At 41.5% G+C, this 25,701-nt stretch overlaps 1 non-coding gene across 1 annotated transcript; it reads right to left on the reverse strand.

Annotated features, from left to right (window-relative positions):
• Nucleotides 1-11,695: 11,695 nt before the first annotated feature.
• On the reverse strand, nt 11,696-11,766 carry TRNAG-GCC. Its single transcript has one exon. It is a non-coding gene; the product is annotated as a tRNA-Gly (tRNA).
• Nucleotides 11,767-25,701: the final 13,935 nt, after the last annotated feature.

A 25,701-nucleotide genomic window follows, 5' to 3' on the forward strand; every position in this document is an offset into this window, starting at 1 on the left:
TTCTTTTTTGGGTTCATTACCCAAATAAACTATTAGACTTTATTGAGGGTGGTCTTCACAATGATTTCTTCTGCTGGACCCAAGCAACCCTAGGCTGAGACGACAGAAGGTGACTCTGGGTCCTGATGACACAGCTATTTATAGACCCTGGACATTACTTCCAAATAATGATGCTTGCTCAAGATTTCTTTCAGTTTCCTGGCAAGTGATAGATACAATGAGCCCATCACCTACAGAATTCCACAAATTAAATAATTCCATCAATTTACAGTAAGATTTTCACCTCTTTATATGTGTGACTTTTTAATAGTCCTTCCTGCTCAGTCTATGTACTCAAAACATCCACTGAATGTTCTATTACTATGTAGATGAGCTCTGTATGTATTGCATACACATCATGCAGAGAATCAGAGAATAATCTCCTCATTCTAAGATGTTTATGGGACAACACAAGGATACGAAGGGCAGGAAACTTGAGGACAAAGAAGGAAGTTTTGGGACATGACTATTGGGCTACAAGGTTAGCTGATAGGATCTCCTTTATCTAAAGACACATTTACACAAGCCAAGCAGCAGCAGATTTTTGGGAAAGGAAGAGTTCCTTCTCGAGTGTCAGCTGCTCATTCAGTGGAGGTGACTGCTGCACTTACATGTAGCGATCACCTCCACAGTATGAGAATGAAGGATCGCTACTGCGATCGCTCATCCTCATACAGTTGCATTGTTTAGACCGCACGATCTGCTGCAGAGAAATGATAATGTAGGTGCCTACACAAACGACAGGATCACCTGATGGACGAGCATCTAGCTCGTTCATTTGGTGATCTGGGGCACTTTTAGACTGGCAGATTGTCGTGAACGAGCATTCACAGGAACAAACTATCTGCCCGATTATCTGGGTGTCTAAATCCACCATAATTTATGGAAAGTACAATGTCCTACAGGAACTTCTTCAGAGTCCTTAACACTAGGGATCCCCATTCTGCTCATACCAAAAATGTAGACACAGTTTCAACCAAAAGAAACCATCAACAGGTATTAAATTGAATACTTGTCAAATAAGAGAGGTATGAACATAGTACAGTATGAAGCTTCAATGGATGTCTTACTTTTTATGATAGAACAGTTAGAAATTTCTGAAGGAAATGTCACCAAAACTCAATGTTTTTGGTCAATTCCTGCTAGTGGGTCCATAAAACCTTAGGGAGTCTCTACCTCTGTGTTGGTGTAAAAGTAGTTCCACATGGCCACCATTTTCATGTAATTGATGAGGTCCCGTGGAAGAACCCTCAGTGCTGGAGTAGATTATTCGACCCCCTGGCATCTTTTGACGCTTAAGACCCTTTTACATGGACGGACTAACATGGCAATCATCGGAAACCAAGCAATATGCTGCAAAGTAGAGTTTTTGGTGGAGCATTACAAATGAGATAACCTGACTAAACGTTTAGCCTTCAAACAATCTATGACATGTAATAATAATAATAATCTTTATTTATATTCCAGTGCACTTTACAATCAGCTATAGCGTAATAGACCCATAGATTATCTGTACAAGAATATATTATCAGTTACATCTCAGAATGACTGCTTCATGTATGTGCAGTGACCCACTGGTTCACTGCTAAATAAAAAAATGCTCTAATCTAGTATGGTTGATTGCTAAGAGAGTTATTGTATGCTGACTATGCACTTTCAGTGGTACAAATGATTAATGTAGTTAACTAGTTATGCACTTTAAGATCTAAAAAGACTGTATATGGGAAGGTAATAGTCAACTGGCAGCCATAGTGAGCTGGTCCTGCCCCCCTGGTTAGTGAGTCTTCTGGTGAACAAGCCAGTATTGAAGCTGAAGTTATCCATGGAGACACCAGCCCTGTGTGATTTAAAGCTGCCAGAAAAGCAACTGGGCTAAAAAAGAACCTCTTGGGGAGAGAAGCACTGGATTTTCTACAGATGGTTGAGGACCAGTTAAAATGCATTGTACATGGACTAAGACAGTAAAAGTAACGCACATTTATGGGTTTGGACTTTACTGCATTTGGTTTGAGTTATGTTGCTTCTGATGCCCACCACATTTTTGAGACGGACTGGCCATCCATTCTAGGACTGCACCCCACAGTTGGGCAGTGCAGATATTTGGAGAAAGGACTTACACTCCTATGGTCAATTGGGAGTATTGCATTGCATACCTACCCCTTATACACAGCCTTTTAGGAAACGGCTACTGTGTGATATACTTGAGAACTGTGCCTACTACTTATATTCACACTGTGCCACCTATTATCTCGAAGTAATGAGACTGTTGTTTGCTATAGCCTCTTCATTGACTCCACCATCCACCAGCCCTGTACCTGTCCTCCTGCCTTGCACCCTGCTACGTGTTTATCATCAAGGCCCCCACAGTCACTACCAAGCAGGAAGCCCCAAAATCCAAGGTATGCCTGGTGGGAAAGAAGGACAGACGGTTTGCACCCCTCCATTCTGCATGCGCTGCCTGGCAGAGTGCTCGAGGAGCAGCGTTAGCCACAGTGAGGACCATGATCACAGCTCCCTTGAGGGAGAACTCATTGCGTATGGTCATCTTATGTTCTTGGAGTCCTACTGATGTTTTATATACTGACCTACAAAAACCAAGAAAGTAAGTACAGCCAGTGATGGACTGTGTGACACAAGGTGACGTCTAGTAGACTAAATGTCACAGTGGGTTTTTGCTACATGGACATTTTAATAACTGAAAACTGTTATTTTGGTAGTGATGGAACAGTACACTTAGTTTCCTATGAATGGTCTATGATTGATGGTCTCCAAATTGACAAAATCCTCTATTCTGAGCAATGGAGAACTAACTGCTTTCAGCCTAATTCTCTGATTCATCAAAGTTCCGTATAAACCCAAAAGTTCAGATCTGAAATAATCCAAATCCTAGTTCTGCAGTCTGATGAATATTACAACAGCCGCCTGGGAAACCGTCCTCCAGTTACAGGACAGAGCGCTCATACGAGTTAGGCTTTGCACTGTTTGACAAGTTACATAAGTGAATTCCTGATTAAAAAATAGCAAATGGCAAAAAGAACACAAGATCCAAGTAGTCTTGATGTAGGTAAACTTTTTTATGCTCAATAGTATAAAAGCCTGAGAATTCTACCACTGAACCACCAATGCTTTGGATAGATACTTTGTGCTCCTTTAAGGACTTCTAGAACGTGATAAATACTTATGGCACAGGGAAGATCTGGAGGTTCAAATGTACATGATATCTATGTCCAGTGCCAGCCCCTCAAGGTAGGTATCCTAATATCTGCATTCTTTGCATGTTATTCTACATACTGTGTACTGCTACAGTACTTATAATCTTGTACATAGGAGCAGTATTATAGTAGTTATATTCTTGTACATAGGAGCAGTATTATAGTAGTTATATCCTTGTACATAGGAGCAGTATTATAGTAGTTATATTCTTGTACATAGGAGCAGTATTATAGTAGTTATATTCTTGTACATAGGAGCAGTATTATAGTAGTTATATTGTTGTACATAGGAGCAGTATTATAGTAGTTATATTCTTGTACATAGGAACTGTATTATAGTAGTTATATTCTTGTACCTAGGAGCAGTATTATAGTAGTTATATTCTTGTACATAGGAGGCAGTATTATAGTAGTTATATTCTTGTACATAGGAGCAGTATTATAGTAGTTATATTCTTGTACATAGGAGCAGTATTATAGTAGTTATATTCTTGTACATAGGAGCAGTATTATAGTAGTTATATTCTTGTACATAGGAACTGTATTATAGTAGTTATATTCTTGTACCTAGGAGCAGTATTATAGTAGTTATATTCTTGTACATAGGAGGCAGTATTATAGTAGTTATATTCTTGTACATAGGAGCAGTATTACAGTAGTTATATTCTTGTACATAGGAGGTAGTATTATAGTAGTTATATTCTTGTACATAGGAGCAGTACTAAAGTAGTTATATTCTTGTACATAGAAGCAGTATTATAGTAGTTATATTCTTGTACATAGGAGCAGTATTATAGTAGTTATATTCTTGTACATAGGAGCAGTATTATAGTAGTTATATTCTTGTATATAGGAGCAGTATTATAGTAGTTATATTCTTGTATATTGGAGCTGTATTATAGTGGTTTTATTCTTGTGCATAGGAGCAGTATTATAGTAGTTATATTCTTGTACATAGGAGCAGTATTATAGTAGTTATATTCTTGTACATAGGAGCAGTATTATAGTAGTTATATTCTTGTACATAGGAGCAGTATTATAGTAGTTATATTCCTGTACATAGGAGCAGTATTATAGTAGTTATATTCTTGTACATAGGAGCAGTATTATAGTAGTTATATTCTTGTACATAGAAGCAGTATTATAGTAGTTATATTCTTGTACATAGGAGCAGTATTATAGTAGTTATATTCTTGTACATAGGAGGCAGTATTATAGTAGTTATATTCTTGTACATAGGAGCAGTATTATGATAGTTATATTCTTGTACATAGGAAGCAGTATTATAGTAGTTATATTCTTGTACATAGGAGCAGTATTATAATAGTTATATTCTTGTACATAGGAGGCAGTATTATAGTAGTTATATTCTTGTACATAGGAGCAGTATTATAGTAGTTATATTCTTGTACATAGGAGGCAGTATTATAGTACTTATATTCTTGTACATAGGAGCAGTATTATAGTAGTTATATTCTTGCACATAGCAGCAGTATTATAGTAGTTATATTCTTGAACATAGGAGGCAGTATTATAGTAGTTATATTCTTGTACATAGCAGCAGTATTATAGTAGTTATATTCTTGTACATAGGAGGCAGTATTATAGTACTTATATTCTTGTACATAGGAGCAGTATTATAGTAGTTATATCCTTGTATATAGGAGGCAGTATTATAGTAGTTATATTCTTGTACATAGGAGGCAGTATTATAGTACTTATATTCTTGTACATAGGAGCAGTATTATAGTAGTTATATTCTTGTACATAGGAGCAGTATTATAGTAGTTATATTCTTGTACATAGCAGCAGTATTATAGTAGTTATATTCTTGTACATAGGAGGCAGTATTATAGTAGTTATATTCTTGTACATAGCAGCAGTATTATAGTAGTTATATTCTTGTACATAGGAGCAGTATTATAGTAGGTATATTCTTGTACATAGCAGCAGTATTATAGTAGTTATATTCTTGTACATAGGAGGCAGTATTATAGTAGTTATATTCTTGTATATTGGAGCTGTATTATAGTAGTTATATTCTTGTATATTGGAGCTGTATAATAGTAGTTATATTCTTGTACATAGGAGGCAGTATTATAGTAGTTATATTCTTGTGCATACTTTTAGAGGCGTTACAGTTACATAGGGCACAGAATAATGGTATCTCGTTTTATTTAGTAGAAATATTCTCTAGTGATGTCAGTCTTAGATACTTTTGCTCACCATACCCAGTGCTTAGATACTACAGTTACAAACAACAGAGAAAGTACAGATGTGGAATGTGAGCTAAAGACTTGGAGCTTGTATTTGACACGTTGACAAAAATCACCAGTGATCTTTCTTCTCCTCCCTGTAATGTCTGCTGCCAGACCGGAGGGCGGGTGGGGGAAGCAGAGTCCTGTGTATCATCCTGAAACGCTTTAACTGTTACAGGAACATATAAAGTGACGCTGAGATCAGAAATATTGCTATTTCTATTATGTATGGTATTATTATTATTTGGATGCTGTATGGTGGTATTATTTAGGTATTGTATGATGTGTTATATTTTATATATGCACATGTTCAAAATGAGAAAAATTGGTTATAGAAGTGACCTTGTTGCCCACAACCCTATTTTCTACACAAAGGCCCTGAGACTAAGCCTCATGCACCCGACCATATTTGTAGGCTGCATACATCTGCTGTCCACATCCATTATAGAGCAAGTCGTATTCTTGTCTGTTTTGCAGATTAGAATAGTAATTTCTATAATAGGGATATAGGAAAGTGCGGGATGCACACAGCCAGCATCCGTATTTCGGAGATCCACGGTTGGTTGACTGCAAAATATGTACAGTCATATGTCTGAGGCCTGAAAATGACAGATTTTATTAACATGGAGATTCCAGGGATATTAGGGCCACCCAGGACCTGGACGATGGATAGACAAGGGTAGGCGTCCACCTAGGGTGCCACCTCGCTACCTGTAAGGGACAATCAGAGCCGTATCTGCGGTCTCTCAGCCTCATAGGCCTCAGGCTTATGTAGCAGTAGAACAATTCAAGAGGTTACAATGACATCACTGTTACCTCCTGTGATGGGTCCCGCGCGATCACGTTATCGTGTAAACATTCAGCGGTGATGTCATCGGGGCCACCTGTACAAGGGCGTGGCAACTCAGGCCAAGATCGGAAGAGGTCTGTGGCCCGCATCGCAGAATGTGGCAAGGAACTGGAGGCCCCATGGAAGAGGGGTGCATTATATACTGACACTACAGGGGGGTGAGCATTATCTACTGGAACTACAGGGGGGAACATTATATACAGGTACTACAGGGGGAGCATTATATATTGGCACTACAGGGGAGTATTATATACTGGCACAAAGGGGTAGCATTATAAATTGGTACTACAGACGGGAGCATTATATACTGTCCCTACAGATGGGAGCATTATATATTGGCACTAGGGGGAGCATTATTGACTGGCACTACAGGGGGAGCATTATATACTGGCACTACAGGGGAGCATTATATACTGGTACTACAGATGGAAGTGTTATATACTGGCACTACAGAGGGGGTACAATATAGCTAGCACCACAGACGGGAGCATTATATACTGTCCCTACAGATGGGAGCATTATATACTGTCCCTATAGACGGGAGCATTATATACTGTCCCTACAGACGGGAGCATTATAAACTGTCCCTACAGACGGGAGCAATATATACTGTCCCTACAGACGGGAGCATTATATACTGTCCCTACAGATGGGAGCATTATTAACTGGCACTACAGGGGGAGCATTATATACTGGCACTATTGGGGAGCATTATATACTGGCACTATGGGGGAGCATTATATACTGGCACTACAGGGGGAGCATTATATACTGGTACTACAGATGGAAGTGTTATATACTGGCACTACAGAGGGGGTAAAATATAGCTAGCACCACAGAAGGGGGCATTATATACACATTTACCATGTGCCATATATTAATACTTGTCTTCTTATGTGGCAGAGGGTCCTGCACACCTCTGACCTCTGCCTGTGATGATCTGGACCAAATTTGAGAAGAAAAGTTGTGGAGACATCACCTGTAAGTCACTGGATCTGCCCTTTTTTTTGCCTCTTTTAAAATATGTTTTCATCTTTTTATTAGAAGGTAAGGTCACTTTAAATTGATTTGGGGTAGGGGTGGGGATGCAATTCGCCTGCTTTGCCTAGGGCACCAAAATAACTCATCGCAGCCCTGGGGCGACATGTCAGGCAGGAGCAGATAGTCTGGCTGTCCATAGAGCCCTGGCTGAGAAGATCAAAGGACTTTGTTGAGGAGAGAAGTGTGTCGGGGAAGTGTGTCCAGGTGACAATACACACTTCTATATGATTAGTTTGGGGTCAGAGGCTAGGAGACACATGAAGAGGAACTGAAGATGAGACTGTTGATGAGTCGTTCTTCTTTGGACACATCACCACAAAAATGGTTGAACATTTACATATCAGATGAGGAGGTTTGAAAACCAGCAATTGGAAGACCTCATGATACATCAAGTGGCAAGTCTAAATCTAATGGGTGCGTGTTCGTATCATGTCAGGGTCAGCTGTCCTTCCGGTTTATTCCTTTATGTGCAGATTATTCAGAAATTGCACCATCCTAGTTAGCAGGTTGTGTCTGATATTGCTGGTCAGCCCTGTTTTAGTATTTCCTATTGTAATTTCTGGTTTATTTTCTGTTAAATAAAAAAAAAAAACTGTGAAAGTCAAAAATTCTGGGAAAATAGAAGAGATTAATGGGGGGGGGGTAATTACTCACTAAAGTATTCAATGTATATTAAATATAGAATATCTCTACGTTTCTATATTCTTGTGAAGAAGAAGAAAAGAAAGAGAAGTGTCCTGTGAAGTGAGTCCAGGTGGCGATGGAGACGTAATGTAGCCAGCCTGGTTACTTTACAGCTGAAGGTCTGGAGTCACAGAAAGAAGACATGGAGACAGGGGTGGACTGGACAATTATTTTGACCCGAGCCCCCTGCTTGCTCCCAGCCGGCTACATAACTATCTAATGCTGGGAGCGTCAGGTAACTATGTACCAGCGGGTGGCCACAAACCCCCCTCCTGAATCCAACTGTATTGCAGCCCATGACCAGAGAAGGGGAGACGATGGCTTCCTGCACCACAGTTCAACCTCATAGGCTTCAGGCTAAGTGGCCTGAAGCCTATGTGGCAATATAATAGACTACAGGCAGTCGTGAGGCAATGATGATATCATGACCGCCTGTGCCTGGCCGCATACGGCACAATGACATCATCACAACCGCATGAACCAGAACAAAGACCTGTAAGGTAGCAGAATGGAAGAGTTTGCAGCCTGCACTGCAGAAGATGAAATGTAATGGAACAGATGAGTATCCGATTCTTTTTTGTACTTGCTATGTGGGCATTACTAAGAGTACTATAGGGGGCATTACTAGCAGCACTATAGCAAACATAGGACAGTGGGGTAAATATAGGGGGACATTACTGTTTTACTAGTCAATGGGGTCACTATAGGGGCATTACTAACAGTACTATGGCAACATTACTTGGCAACTATAGGGGCATTACTAGCATGAGTATAGCAGGCATAGCTCATTGGGGGCACTATAGGGGGCATTACTCACAGTACTATGGGGACAATACTGGGCAACTATAAGTGGCATGAAAAAGAAGCGATCAGCGTCCATTTTATGGCCACAAGACCCGGACGCTCCCATTGTTCTATGTACAGAATGTAATGTAGACCTTTTTATTCAGTAGAACAATAAGTCTCCAGACGTATGACCTCAAGTTAGTAATAAAATGCAGCCAAATTATGGATTATCTGTCCAGCAGGAGAATCATTTAAAATGGCTCTTAATTGTAGAAAAGTGCAAAATATTTTATTACAGTAGACATCTTGGACATGGTTTCAGTAGTTTGAGATTGCGTTGACCCGTCCATGTTATTTATACGTTCGGAAGCCTATACCACTTGTAAAAACTGAACACAATATAATTTGTGACTATATGTAGTCACAAAACCAGAAGAAATGCCAAGCAAACTTGGCCCAGGACTTTTATCGCATAATTGGGGAGGGTGTTATTTCAGTAGGAGGGACAAATGGCAGAAGCTGTTGAACTGTGATGTTATGTTGACACTTCTCCATTCTTCTATCACCTCTCCATGCCTCCACAAAGTGTGACTAAGAGACAATGAGAGGCAACATCATGGATGGGACAGCAAAAGGTCTGCAGGTTCAAGAGGATGTTCCTAAAATTGTGATCTTGGTTGGAAAGTTTCTTGAAGATCCATCCATATGAGGATATAGATGGGTATATAAATTGATGGCAGATGGGCACCAACTAGCCCATGATTCCTTGTCAATATAAAAAATACAGACCAGGATTTATTTTTATTATTTTACTTATTTTTTTTATTATTGTATTCCTTTTCTATATAATGGAGCCAACCTACACCTTTGGAATCATATATGCAAAGACATGTGAAGCCATTGAATGTATGGCTTGGTGAATGGTGTCTGAACCAAGGGTTTGGCTTTGTGTCTCATGTTAGCTCTCGTTGGAATGGAAAAGAACTGTACAAGAAAGATGGTTTGCATCTTTCTCTCAAGGGAACGAATGTCCTCAGTGAACAGTACCAAGTATTTGCTTAGGAGCATTTAAACTAGGAAAGGGGGGCAAAAGAGTGATAATCCAGCAGTCCGACTGCCCCCCGGAACAATGCCAGAAGATGCCAGTAGCACAAAGGTTAAGAAATGACAAGCTCAGATTCTTGTCTACAAATGCTCGCAGTTTAGGGAATAAGATCAATGAACTTGAGGCTATAATGGCATCTGAGAATATAGATGTAGTGGCTGTTACTGAGACGTGGATCAATGGGAGTAATGACTGGGATATAACAATATCAGGGTTCTCTCTATACAGGAAAAACAGAGAAGGCAAGAAGGGGGAGGGGTGGCCCTGTATGTGAAAGAAAGCATTAAATCTAATTTGATACAAGTTAGCGAGACCAATTTAGAGTCAGTTTGGGTTACCTTGCAGCTTAATAATCATAAGGTAACTCGTGTAAGTGTGATATATAGACCACCTAGCCAAGTCAAAGAATTAGATGATCTTGACCCCCAAGAGTGCTCCACCCTTTTGACGTCTCTAATACTTTTCATGAAACTTTGATGTCAACATGTCCTTCCGAGGTCTGTCTGAAGCCAATTAATGGAGATATCACTTACGGTTATATATTGAGATGCAAAAGATTTCCGTAGGACGTTCATTCTCATTGGACGCCTTCTCAACATATTGAAATATTTTTTTAATTTTCCTTATAAGTAAAATATTAAATATTCATAAGGCTACATACACACGACGGCCGTTGAAAATGGACACAATGACCATTCTGCATCCATGTGTGCATCCATTTTCTGGCTGTTTGCACCTGTATTTCATGGTCTTTATTTATTAATTTTTTCGCATCCAAACTTCCTCTGTACATCTCACAGTGACCCCAGTATGTAAAGGGTGGCCCACGAAACAGTAGCCTGCCTCTAATATCTCCAAATCAAACTGTAATAGTAAATATGTCTTAGTTGTCCATAGGAACCAATCAGAGCTCATCTTTCCTTTTTTCAGAGCCCTGTAGGAACTGAAAGCTGAGCTCTGATTGGTTGCTATGGGCAGCTAAGACTGATTTATTATTCAGTTTTATAAAAGTGGCCTATTGTGTCAGAAAGAGGGTGTTCTCCCTGGAACAGTGAATAGTGAGTGTGGAAGGCCATATGAGAAGCAGATCGATTAAGGAAACGCAAGAGACCTTTGCCGACAAGTACCCAGGAAGAAAACCACCAGCTAGCCGTTGTATTCAGGGTCTGGTTAGGAAATGGCAGCAAACATGAAGAAACAGAGGCTTCCATCAGGATGGATGAAGTTGTGCATGAAATTGCAGCAGATTGCAAGTAGACCCGCAAAAATCAACTAAAAGACTGTCTCGGCAAGTTGGTGTATCAGGAACAAGGTGTCAGCGAGCGCTGAAATCTCTGAACCTGAAACCGTACCGAATAACGCATGTGCAGGAACCGAAGGAGTCTGACAATTACTGGACCTGGTTGCTGACTATAACACCACTTCACCTCCAGAAAATTGGCATTTGGAGTGCAGTGTCAGAAACACAAACAGTTTTCTTTAAATCAGCTGGGAATTGGGAATACCGCAATTTACCTGGACATCTCCGAACAGTTTTATAACCAACTAACACCAGAAGAAAAAATGTCCTGCTTTTTCCAACAAGATGGGGTACCATGTCGCACCTCACGGAACTCAATGGCACGGGTTGAGTGAATTTCCAGTAAAACTGAGCAAATAGGAAGAAAAAGATGTACACAATTATGTCAACTGCATAGTGAGACTTAAAAGATTATCTCATTGCATTGGCCGGGAATCAAACCCGGGCCTCCCGCGTGGCAGGCGAGAATTCTACCACTGAACCACCAATGCCCTGAATGAATGTTCTCTTCTCCTTTGAGGAGTTCAGGACATTAGTAAGATGTTACAGCACAAACGATATGTGCTCTTCATAGCATAGGACGGACCTTGAGGTTCAAATGTACATGATGTGCTCCTTATGTCCCCTGTCAGCCCCTTAAGATATACCGTAATAACTGTGTTCTTTATATGGTATTTTACATACTGTGGGCTCTGTGTTATAGTAGTTATATCCTAATACATAGGAGGCAGTATTATAGTAGTTACATTATTGTACATAGGAGCAGTATTATAGTAGTTATATCCTTGTACATAGGAGCAGTATTATAGTAGTTATATTCTTGTACATAGGAGCAGTATTATAGTAGTTATTTTCCTGTACATAGGGGCAGTATTATAGTAGTTATATTCTTGTACATAGGAGGCAGTATTATAGTAGTTACATTATTGTACATAGGAGCAGTATTATAGTAGTTATATCCTTGTACATAGGATGCAGTATTATAGTCGTTATATTCTTGTACATAGGAGCAGTATTATAGTAGTTATATTCTTGTACATAGGAGCAGTATTATAGTAGTTATATTATTGCACATATGAGCAGTATTATAGTAGTTATATTCTTGCACATAGGAGCAGTATTATAGTAGTTATATCCTTGTACATAGGAGGTAGTATTATAGTAGTTATATTCTTGTACATAGGAGCAGTATTATAGTAGTTATATTATTGCACATATGAGCAGTATTATAGTAGTTATATTCTTGTACATAGGAGCAGTATTATAGTAGTTATATTCTTGTACATAGGAGCAGTATTATAGTAGTTATATCCTTGTACATAGGAGCAGTATTATAGTAGTTATATTCTTGTACATAGGAGCAGTATTATAGTAGTTTTACTCTTGCACATAGGAGCAGTATTATAGTAGTTATATTCTTGTACATAGGAGGCAGTATTATAGTAGTTATATTCTTGTACATAGGAGCAGTATTATAGTAGTTATATTCTTGCACATAGGAGCAGTATTATAGTAGTTATATCCTTGTACATAGGAGGTAGTATTATAGTAGTTATATTCTTGTACATAGGAGCAGTATTATAGTAGTTATATTATTGCACATATGAGCAGTATTATAGTAGTTATATTCTTGTACATAGGAGCAGTATTATAGTAGTTATATCCTTGTACATAGGAGCAGTATTATAGTAGTTATATTCTTGTACATAGGAGCAGTATTATAGTAGTTTTACTCTTGCACATAGGAGCAGTATTATAGTAGTTATATTCTTGTACATAGGAGGCAGTATTATAGTAGTTATATTCTTGTACATAGGAGCAGTATTATAGTAGTTATATTCTTGTACATAGGAGGCAGTATTATAGTAGTTATATTCTTGTACATAGGAGCAGTATTATAGTAGTTATATTCTTGTACATAGGAGCAGTATTATAGTAGTTATATTATTGCACATATGAGCAGTATTATAGTAGTTATATTCTTGTAAATAGGAGGCAGTATTATAGTAGTTATATTCTTATACATAGGAGCAGTATTATAGTAGTTATATTCTTGTACATAGGAGCAGTATTATAGTAGTTATATTCCTGTACATAGGAGCAGTATTATAGTAGTTATATTCTTATACAAAGGAGGCAGTATTAAAGAAGTTATATGCCCTGAATGAAAGTTCACTTCTCCTTTAAGGAGTTCAGGACATATGTGAGACGATACAGGACAAACGATGTGTGCTCTAAATAGCACATGAAGGATCTTGAGGTTCAAATGTACATGATGTGCTCTCTATGTCCCCTGCCAGCCCCTCAAGGTACATACCGTAATAGCTGTGTTCTTTGTATGGTATTCTACATACTGTGGGCTCTGTGTTATAGTAGTTATATCCTTGTACATAGGAGCAGTATTATAGTAGTTATATTCTTGTACATAGGAGCAGTATTATAGTAGTTATATTCTTGTACATAGGAGCAGTATTATAGTAGTTATATTCTTGTACATAGGAGCAGTATTATAGTAGTTATATTCTTGTACATAGGAGCAGTGTTATAGTAGCTATATTCTTGTACATAGGAGGCAGTATTATAGCAGTTATATTCTTGTACATAGGAGCAGTATTATAGTAGTTATATTCTTGTACATAGGGGCAGTATTATAGTAGTTATATTCTTGTACATAGGAGCAGTATTATAACAGTTATATTCTTGTACATAGAAGCAGTATTATAGTAGTTATATTCTTGTACATAGGAGCAGTATTATAACAGTTATATTCTTGTACATAGGAGCAGTATTATAGTAGTTATATTCTTGTACATAGAAGCAGTATTATAGTAGTTATATTCTTGTACATAGGAGCAGTATTATAACAGTTATATTCTTGTACATAGGAGCAGTATTATAGTAGTTATATTCTTGTACGTAGGAGCAGTATTATAGTAGTTATATTCTTGTACATAGGAGCAGTATTATAGTAGTTATATTCTTGTACATAGGAGCAGTATTATAGTAGTTATATTCTTGTACATAGGAGGCAGTATAATAGTAGTTATATTCTTGTACATAGGAGCAGTATAATAGTAGTTATATTCTTGTACATAGGAGCAGTATTATAGTAGTTATATTCTTGTACATAGGAGTAGATCTGAAATAGTCTAAATCCTAGGTCTGCAGTCTGCAGGGTGGGGGAAACAGACTCCTGTGTATCATCCTGAAACGCTTTAACTGTTACAGTAACATATAAAGTGACGCTGAGATAAAAAAAATATAGCTATTTCTATTATGTAGGGAGGTATTATTTTGTGGATGCTGTATGTCTTATATTTTATTTCCTGGACGTCCTACGGCAGCACAATAACAAATGGGATGTTAGTCCCCTAGATACAACCGAAGAGACAGATTTCTTAGCAATAACACTTAATTAGTCAATTACTCAATTATACCTCCTATACAGGTCAGACTCAGTGAACCACACATTGTATTTAGTTTATCCCTCTAGGTACTGAAGAGACAAAGCCTCTGGGTGCTTGCATCCGATTTGTTTTTCAAACGTTTCCCAGGTTGTACACATGGGGAGTTCCCTGTCCCTCGACCTGAGGCTTTACCAAGTGGTTGTTTTGCACCCTGGTCACACAATATAGCTGTGGCTGTGGTTATATTCCAGTCTACTGGTAAAATACCGGCCTGTAAACAGCTTGTACAAGCGCTCCAAGGATGAGGCCGGACGGATCAGCTGGCCCTCTGCTCGCGATCCGACGCACGCGTCTCACGGTCAGAAGAGCTGGAGCCGTGCGCAGAGTGACGCCGCACGCCACCGGGGTTTCCCAGGCTATAAACCTCTGGCACGCTTTACCACTAGCACGCTCTGCTAGTCTGCCATCCCCTCTGTCTTCTCCTAATGATGCCAGCAGGAAAAGAAAGAGACTGACTATGTTTAAAGTGCCAGCAACCCCTGCCTGATGAAAGCTCCTCTGGTTTATGCACTGATTGTAAAAGCCAATCATCATCTATACAGTCTCAAGCTGGAGATTTTCTCACCTGGTTTCAAGGCCAATTAGTTGAGATTTTTGAATATTTTGTACACATAAATCTAGAAAAAAAATCAGCAGTTTCCCCCAGTTTCTGTGTCTGATCCTTCATCTGTCCCTGAAGGGGAAATAGTTTCAGAGAATTCGGATTGTGACGACTCTGAGGAATATTATTTATTGCATAAAGAGAAAGTTAATGCCCAATAAAAGCTGTTAAAGAGACTGTAGAATCAGACAAAAATGTTGATAATAAGACAAAAAGAGAAAAACTTTTATTTTTCCACACTGCAGTAACAAGGTTTTCCCTAGTCACCCTGTGCTGAAGGAATTGCTCCAGCAAGATTGGGATAGGCCTAAAAAGAAATCTGACACAGGCGCAAGATTTAAAAATGTGTATAAATTGGATGAGAAATTCAGAGGATTGGGCTAAAACCCCTAAAGTAGACCTTGCCATTTCAAGGCTTTCAAAAAAAGTGTTTTTTCCTTCTGAAGAAGCATGTTTATTAAAAGATCCTATGGATAGAAAGGCAGAGTCCATGTTGAAAAAAAACTTACGCTTCCTCAGCCGCCAGTTGTCAAGCAGCATAAGCTTCTATCGCAGTGGCCAGAGCACTTTGTATCTGGATCAGTCAGCTTAATCTTGATTTGGAGGAAGGGGTTTCTAGAGAAAATATTTTAGCAAATATTCTATTAATCAAATCAGCCTCTGAGTTCCTGTGTGATACACTATTAGATGTGTCAAAATTCGCCTCAAGATCTATGGCCTTGTCTAACGGGGCCAGAAGGGCCTTATGGATAAAACTGTGGCCTAGGGATGTCCTGTCCAAAAATCACTTCTGCGACCTACCTTTTCAGTCTGGTTCATTGTTTGGACCTCAGCTGGAAAAAATATTGGAATCTCTAAGCGAAGGGAAAGGTGTTACATTTCCAGAGTACAAGAGGAAGTTTATCCATTTCAGATCCTTTCGTAATCAAAGGAGAAGATCCCCGAGATGCAGAAGAAATAGAGAGGCTGATCATCAGAGAAGATTCAGAGGAAGAGATCAAGGAACCTCCTTCAAAAAGAAGGGTGCTGGCCAGAAACCTGCTGTCCTATGACGCCAGAAGAAAACCAGTATGAGTAGGCGCAAGACTACAAACATTTTTTTCCCCAGTGGTCAAAAACCTCATCAGACGGCTGGGTAACTTCAATCATACAGAGAGGATATTCTCTAGAATTCAGAAAGTTTCCTCCAGATCATTTTTTACTCAACAGGACACAAGATCCTGTTATTCCTATACTAATTCAAGAATTTGTAAAAAAAAAAAAAGGGGGGCATTGGAAGATCTTCCCATTTTGCAAAAAGGAAAAGGAGTCTTCTCAAAAGTATTTGCTATTCCGAAGCCAGGAAACAAATGGAGATTAGTCATAGATCTGACCTTTCTCAACAAATACCTTGTGAAACGGAAGTTCAAGATGGAGACGATCCAGACAGTAATAGACCTCCTACAAAAAGAAGACTACCTAGCAACGATAGACTTGAAGGACGCCTATCTACATGTACCTATACTCCCCAAGCTTCGGAAGTATCTGAGAGTAGCATTATGTTCACACAAAGGGAAAAGACACCTTCAGTTTACATGTCTCCCCTTTGGGATATCATCGGCACCTTGTGTGTTTACAAAGATTACAGTAGTCCTGTAAGCAGCCCTCAGACTGAGGGGAATCTCAGTAGTTCCATATCTAGACGACTGGCTAATAAGAGCATCCTCCAGAGATCATCTGAGGAAAGACCTGCAAGCAACCACTTCTCTGATACAACAGTACGGGTTCCTGATAAATCACAAAAAGTCCCACCTGGAGCCGACTCAAACAATAACTTTTTGGGGTTTTGTGATAGATTCTTGCAAGATGAACATCAGATTGTCCACTCCAAGGATACAAAAGATTATCCAGGAAATTTCTCTTCTCATTACTCATCCAAAGATGTCTGTCAGGAATGCCATGAAAATTTTGGGTCTCTTGACCTCATCAATAGACGCTGTTCCTTGGGCCAAAGCTCATATCAGGTCCCTACAAAACAATATCTTGTCAGTATGAAACAAGTCACAAAACACTCTGGACAAAGCTCTACTCCAGCCACTCGACAAGATCTAAAGTGGTGGCTCATGCCATCTCGCCTAACCAGTGGGAAGAGTCTGACATTCCAATGTCATCCAATATGAAGGAAATGAGAGCTGTCAGACTGTCTCTCTTACATTTTCAAGATCACCTAAGCAGTTGTCACATTCAAGTACAATCTGACAATCTGACAACCATCTATTATATTTCAACAAACAAGGCGGTACCAGGAGTCCCCAGTTAACGGCAGAGTGCAGGCAATTGATGAATTGAGCAGAGACTTATATGGCAGGCATATCAGCCATACACATCAAAGGGACTCTCAACATAATGGCAGATTGCCTCAGCAGAGGGAAAGTCTATGGTTTTCAAACAAGTGGTCAAGCAGATGGGTCAGCCGACCCTGGATGCTATGGCAACACAACACAATGCCAAGGTAAAAAGGTTCTGTGCCCTCTACCAATCTCACCAGTCGGTGGGAATAGATGGTCTCTCTAGCCATGACCCTCTCAGGGGGCAGATTGTGGAAACTACCGTTACTGCAAAACCTTCTAACTCACATATAACTGACACATCCTAATCCACAAACATTACATTTTACGGCTTGGAGGCTGAGCAGAAAAAACTACTCGACTTAGGCCTCTCCACAGAGGTGATCTATACAATCTTTATCAGCTAAAAAGCCTAATACAGTAAAAGTTTGCAACAGAGTTTGGAAAATTTATAATAACCGGTGCTCGGTCAATTCAGCAGACACAGAAACAGTCCTTCAGTTCCTACAGGATGGTGTAAAAAAATGTCTCAAACTAAACACCTTAAAGGTACATTTTACCACTATTAATGCACAGCTGCAAGGAAGATTCTCTAATCACAGTCTAATTAGATCTTTCTTCAGAGCCTTGAACATCCTAAATCTTACAGTCCAACCTCCTCTTCCATCCTGGGACTTATCTGTAGTTGTTACAGCATTGACCAAACCTCCATTTGAACCTTTGCAAGAGGCCCAAATACACTGGTTCTCCCTAAAAACATTCTTTTTAGTCGCTATCACCTCAGCCAGGAGAATTAGTGAGCTACACACATTATCTTACAAAGAGCCTTATCTGAGAGATCAAGGTGACTGTCTGGTACTTCGTACAATGCCAGTGTCACAACCAGACAGCTGAGAAGCTCTGACAGAGGCCTTTCAGAACCCCCTCCTTGAGTTTCTGTGTTGTGGTATTCAGTTCCTCCTCTCGTTAGCCTCTCTCAGCTGTCATGTGTTGGACTAATTGCTTCCCTTTAAATTCCTCCCCAAAATGCTTTTCTGGGCGGCTTATACTACTTCCTGGAGTGTGTGTGCATGCTGACTTTGTTCTCCTGTTTGCTACAAAGCTAAGTGTTGTACCTTTATCTGTTATTTTCTGTTTGCTGGATCCCAGGTGACCCTGACTCCCTCCGTATCTTGTGTAGGGAGCCGGTGGTCGTGTCCCCTCTCTATTGTAGGGTGCTCAGGGCTTTATAGTCAAGGTTCCTGGATATGCAAACCTCCACCATTAGGATCTTTGCATAGGCTGAGCAGCCAGGGAAAGTGCCAGGTCTTCTGCAGGGGTCTCCCTTGGTTCCTTAGCTTTTGGATCCAGCGAGTCATATATGCATGTTGCTTTGTCCTTGTTTCCTGTACACCGTCCGTGACATTATAAGCCGCCATAACCGTCTCAAGCATGGATCCGGTTTCACTTTTGGCTGAACGCTTCCAGGGTCTTTCATTGGAGGTAGCTGATCTCCGTAAGACTTTTTCTCAGCTTCAAGTGACCGGTTCAGCTTGCGTTCATGGAGTTTGCTTCTGAGCCTAAGATCTCGCTCCCGGATACGTTCTCCGGGGGTAGTGAGAATTTTGTGCGTTTTAGAGAGGCTTGCAAACTCCATTTTCGCCTTCTTCCCCACTCCTCTGGTGATGAGGAACGGAGGGTGGGGATCATTATATCGCTGCTCAGGGGTAACGCTCAGTCCTGGGCCTTTTCGCTGCCGGAGGGGGCACGGCCTCTCCGTTCAGTGGATGAATTCTTTTTAGCCCTGGGTCAGATATATGATGATCCGGATCGTATTGCTCTGGCTGAGTCTAGACTACGTCTATTATGCCAGGGTAAACAATCCGCAGAAATATACTGTTCAGAATTTCGGAGATGGGCAGCTGATACTGGTTGGAATGATGCTGCGCTCCGAAGTCAATTTTGCCATGGTCTTTCAGAGGGATTGAAAGATGCATTTGCCTTTCATGAGAGGCCTATTTCTTTGGACTCTGCTATGTCTCAGGCCGTTCGTATTGACAGGCGTCTTAGAGAGAGAGGAGAGATGTCCCCTTCCTGTCATACTCAGTCCCAGGACAGTGCAGCGGTCCCATTCTGTGCGCAGGGGTCTCAGTCGCTGTCAGCCCCTTCTGAGCAGGAGCCCATGCAGCTGGGGTTGATTGCTTCTTACAATAGAAGATTCAGCCCGCATGGGAGGGTTTGTTTTTGTTGTGGAGGTATAAATCATTTGGCAAATATTTGTCCCTCTAGGAGATTCAGGCAGTTTTCTGGGAGTAATAAAGAAACAAACAGGAAAAAATCTTTTAAAAATGTTCCGTCTGTTACTATTGGCAGGGTTGAGGCGGAAATTGAAGGTTTTCCATTTGCTTGTAGTTCCCGTTTTGTCCTGCCGGCTAGGGTGGCGCTAGAGAGCAAGAACATTTTTTGTGAGATTTTTGTGGATAGTGGAGCAGCGGTCAATCTCATTGATAATCAATTTGCGATAACTCATGGTTTCCAGGTGCGCACTTTGGGAAAGGATATTCCTGTTTTTGCTATCGATTCCGCTCCACTTTCTCAAAAATCATTAAAGGGCATAGTTCACAATATCCGTTTAATTGTGAGTGATGCTCATGTTGAGGATGTGTCATGTTTCGTTCTTAGCGGTTTACCTACCCCTCTGGTGTTGGGGCTGCCCTGGCTCACTAAGCATAACCCCACCATTGATTGGCAAGCGAGGCAAATTAATGGTTGGAGTGACTTTTGCAGAGAGAATTGCCTCATGACATCTGTTTCTGAGGTGGCTACTAAGACTGTACCATCTTTTCTCTCTGAATTTTTGGATGTCTTCTCTGAGAGTGGAGTTCAGGATTTGCCCCCGCACAGGGAGTACGATTGCCCTATTAATCTCATCCCAGACGCCAAGCTGCCTAAATCTTGTTTATACAATCTTTCCCAACCTGAGAGGATCGCTATGCGTGCTTATATCTCTGAGAGTCTGAGAAAAGGACACATACGACCCTCGAAGTCACCTGTTGCCGCTGGTTTTTTCTTTGTTAAGAAAAAAGATGGTTCTTTAAGACCTTGTCTGGATTTCAGGGAGCTGAACAATATCACAATTCGTGACCCTTATCCGCTTCCTCTGATCCCGGACCTGTTTAACCAGGTTGTTGGGGCTAAAGTCTTTTCCAAATTAGATCTAAGAGGGGCATACAACCTGGTCAGGGTCAGAGAAGGGGACGAATGGAAGACGGCCTTCAATACCCCTGAGGGCCATTTTGAAAATTTGGTTATGCCTTTTGGTTTGATGAATGCCCCAGCCGTTTTTCAGCATTTCGTGAACAGCATTTTTTATCATTTGATGGGAAAATTTGTATTGGTGTATTTGGATGACATTTTGATTTTTTTCTCCCGATTTCAAAACTCATAAGGAACATTTATGTCAGGTCTTGCTCATCCTGCGGGAGAATAAATTATATGCGAAACTGGAAAAATGTGTGTTTGCGGTTCCAGAAATTCAATTTCTGGGGTTTCTTTCTCTCCGCTTCTGGTTTTCGCATGGACCCCGAGAAGGTCCGCGCTGTGCTTGAGTGGGAGCTTACTGAGAATCAGAAGGCGCTGATGCGTTTTTTGGGCTTTGCCAATTATTACAGGAAGTTAATTTTGAATTATTCTTCTATTGTTAAACCACTCACTGATATGACCAGAAAGGGGGTAGATTTTTCTTCTTGGTCAGTAGAGGCGCGTAAGGCTTTTTCTGATATCAAGGAGAGTTTTGCTTCCGCTCCCATCTTGGTGCAACCTGATGTTTCTTTACCCTTCATAGTTGAGGTTGATGCTTCTGAGGTGGGTGTGGGGGCGGTCTTGTCTCAGGGTTCCTCTCCTGCCAATTGGCGACCGTGTGCCTTTTTCTCAAGAAAACTCTCCTCCGCAGAGAGAAATTACGATGTGGGAGATAGGGAATTGTTGGCCATCAAGTTGGCATTTGAGGAATGGCGCCATTGGCTAGAGGGAGCCAGACACCCTATTACCGTATTTACTGACCATAAAAATCTGGCCTACTTGGAGTCAGCCAAGCGTCTGAACCCGAGACAGGCCAGATGGTCTTTGTTCTTTTCTAGGTTTAATTTTGTTGTCACGTTCCGCCCTGGAGTTAAGAATGTGAAGGCAGATGCCCTGTCACGTTGTTTTCCGGGAGGCGGGAATTTTGAAGACCCGGGTCCCATTTTGGCTGAAGGTGTGGTGGTCTCTGCTCTTTTTCCTGAATTGGAGGCAGAGGTGCAGGCAGCCCAGTCAGAGGCTCCTGATCTTTGTCCTCCTGGGAGGTTGTTTGTGCCTCTCGCTTTAAGACACAAGATTTTTAAAGAACACCACGATACGGTCCTTGCTGGGCACCCGGGGGTAAGAGCCACACTGGATCTCATCACTCGGAGATTCTGGTGGCCTGCACTTCGTAAGTCGGTTGAGGGTTTTGTGGCAGCCTGCGAGACTTGCGCTCGTGCCAAAGTCCCTCATTCACGGCCATCAGGTCCTCTCCTTCCCTTACCCATTCCTTCCCGTCCTTGGACACATCTGTCCATGGACTTCATAACGGACCTGCCTCGTTCCTCGGGGAAGACCGTGATTCTGGTGGTGGTGGACCGTTTTAGCAAAATGGTGCATTTCATCCCTTTTCCTGGTTTGCCCAATGCTAAGACGCTGGCGCAGGCATTTATTGATCACATTGTCAAATTGCACGGTATTCCTTCAGACATAGTCTCTGATAGGGGCACGCAGTTTGTTTCCAGATTCTGGAAGTCTTTCTGTTCTCGCTTGGGGGTTCGGTTGTCATTCTCTTCTGCTTTCCACCCACAGTCGAATGGCCAGACAGAGCGCGTCAATCAGAATCTGGAGACATATCTGCGCTGTTTTGTGGTGGAGAATCAAGAGGATTGGTGTTCTTTTTTGTCCCTTGCTGAGTTTGCTTTAAATAACCGTCGTCAGGAGTCCTCTGATAAGTCACCATTTTTTGGTGCATATGGGTTTCATCCGCAGTTTGGGACTTTCTCGGGAGAGGGGTCTTCTGGTTTACCTGATGAGGACAGATTCTCCTCCTCTTTGTCATCTATTTGGCAAAAGATTCAGGATAATCTAAAGAGCATGAGTGAGAGATATAAGCGTGTGGCAGATAAGAGACGTGTGCTTGGTCCGGACCTGAATGTTGGTGATCTGGTGTGGTTGTCTACCAAGAATATCAAATTGAAGGTTCCCTCCTGGAAGTTGGGTCCTAGGTTTATTGGGCCTTACAAAATCCTGTACTGTCATCAATCCTGTTGCATACCGTCTTGATCTTCCTCAGACTTGGAAGATCCATAATGTTTTTCATAAGTCCTTATTGAAACCTTATGTTCAACCCATTGTACCCTCGTCCTTTGCCTCCTCCTCCGATTATGGTTGATGGGAATCTTGAATTTCAGGTCTCTAGGATTGTGGATTCTCGTCTTGTCCGCGGTTCTCTTCAGTACCTTGTTCATTGGGAGGGGTATGGTCCTGAGGAGAGGATGTGGGTCCCAGTGACGGACATTAAGGCCTCTCGTCTCATCAGGGCTTTCCATAGGTCCCATCCTGAGAAGGTGGGTTCTGAGTGTCCAGAGTCCACTCGTAGAGGGAGGGGTACTGTCACAACCAGACAGCTGAGAAGCTCTGACAGAGGCCTTTCAGAACCTCCTCCTTGAGTTTCTGTGTTGTGGTATTCAGTTCCTCCTCTCGTTAGCCTCTCTCAGCTGTCATGTGTTGGACTAATTGCTTCCCTTTAAATTCCTCCCCAAAATGCTTTTCTGGGCGGCTTATACTACTTCCTGGAGTGTGTGTGCATGCTGACTTTGTTCTCCTGTTTGCTACAAAGCTAAGTGTTGTACCTTTATCTGTTTTTTTCTGTTTGCTGGATCCCAGGTGACCCTGACTCCCTCCGTATCTTGTGTAGGGAGCCGGTGGTCGTGTCCCCTCACTATTGTAGGGTGCTCAGGGCTTTATAGTCAAGGTTCCTGGATATGCAAACCTCCACCATTAGGATCTTTGCATAGGCTGAGCAGCCAGGGAAAGTGCCAGGTCTTCTGCAGGGGTCTCCCTTGGTTCCTTAGCTTTTGGATCCAGTGAGTCATATATGCATGTTGCTTTGTCTTGTTTCCTGTACACCGTCCGTGACATTATAAGCCGCCATAACCGTCTCAAGCATGGATCCGGTTTCACTTTTGGCTGAACGTTTCCAGGGTCTTTCATTGGAGGTAGCTGATCTCCGTAAGACTTTTTCTCAGCTTCAAGTGACCGGTTCAGCTTGCGTTCATGGAGTTTGCTCTGAGCCTAAGATCTCGCTCCCGGATACGTTCTCCGGGGGTAGTGAGAATTTTGTGCGTTTTAGAGAGGCTTGCAAACTCCATTTTCGCCTTCTTCCCCACTCCTCTGGTGATGAGGAACGGAGGGTGGGGATCATTATATCGCTGCTCAGGGGTAACGCTCAGTCCTGGGCCTTTTCGCTGCCGGAGGGGGCACGGCCTCTCCGTTCAGTGGATGAATTCTTTTTAGCCCTGGGTCAGATATATGATGATCCGGATCGTATTGCTCTGGCTGAGTCTAGACTACGTCTATTATGCCAGGGTAAACAATCCGCAGAAATATACTGTTCAGAATTTCGGAGATGGGCAGCTGATACTGGTTGGAATGATGCTGCGCTCCGAAGTCAATTTTGCCATGGTCTTTCAGAGGGATTGAAAGATGCATTTGCCTTTCATGAGAGGCCTATTTCTTTGGACTCTGCTATGTCTCAGGCCGTTCGTATTGACAGGCGTCTTAGAGAGAGAGGAGAGATGTCCCCTTCCTGTCATACTCAGTCCCAGGACAGTGCAGCGGTCCCATTCTGTGCGCAGGGGTCTCAGTCGCTGTCAGCCCCTTCTGAGCAGGAGCCCATGCAGCTGGGGTTGATTGCTTCTTACAATAGAAGATTCAGCCCGCATGGGAGGGTTTGTTTTTGTTGTGGAGGTATAAATCATTTGGCAAATATTTGTCCCTCTAGGAGATTCAGGCAGTTTTCTGGGAGTAATAAAGAAACAAACAGGAAAAAATCTTTTAAAAATGTTCCGTCTGTTACTATTGGCAGGGTTGAGGCGGAAATTGAAGGTTTTCCATTTGCTTGTAGTTCCCGTTTTGTCCTGCCGGCTAGGGTGGCGCTAGAGAGCAAGAACATTTTTTGTGAGATTTTTGTGGATAGTGGAGCAGCGGTCAATCTCATTGATAATCAATTTGCGATAACTCATGGTTTCCAGGTGCGCACTTTGGGAAAGGATATTCCTGTTTTTGCTATCGATTCCGCTCCACTTTCTCAAAAATCATTAAAGGGCATAGTTCACAATATCCATTTAATTGTGAGTGATGCTCATGTTGAGGATGTGTCATGTTTCGTTCTTAGCGGTTTACCTACCCCTCTGGTGTTGGGGCTGCCCTGGCTCACTAAGCATAACCCCACCATTGATTGGCAAGCGAGGCAAATTAATGGTTGGAGTGACTTTTGCAGAGAGAATTGCCTCATGACATCTGTTTCTGAGGTGGCTACTAAGACTGTACCATCTTTTCTCTCTGAATTTTCGGATGTCTTCTCTGAGAGTGGAGTTCAGGATTTGCCCCCGCACAGGGAGTACGATTGCCCTATTAATCTCATCCCAGACGCCAAGCTGCCTAAATCTTGTTTATACAATCTTTCCCAACCTGAGAGGATCGCTATGCGTGCTTATATCTCTGAGAGTCTGAGAAAAGGACACATACGACCCTCGAAGTCACCTGTTGCCGCTGGTTTTTTCTTTGTTAAGAAAAAAGATGGTTCTTTAAGACCTTGTCTGGATTTCAGGGAGCTGAACAATATCACAATTCGTGACCCTTATCCGCTTCCTCTGATCCCGGACCTGTTTAACCAGGTTGTTGGGGCTAAAGTCTTTTCCAAATTAGATCTAAGAGGGGCATACAACCTGGTCAGGGTCAGAGAAGGGGACGAATGGAAGACGGCCT

The sequence above is a fragment of the Bufo gargarizans genome, chromosome 2 (genome assembly GCF_014858855.1).
Source record: "Bufo gargarizans isolate SCDJY-AF-19 chromosome 2, ASM1485885v1, whole genome shotgun sequence".
NCBI lineage: Eukaryota > Metazoa > Chordata > Amphibia > Anura > Bufonidae > Bufo > Bufo gargarizans.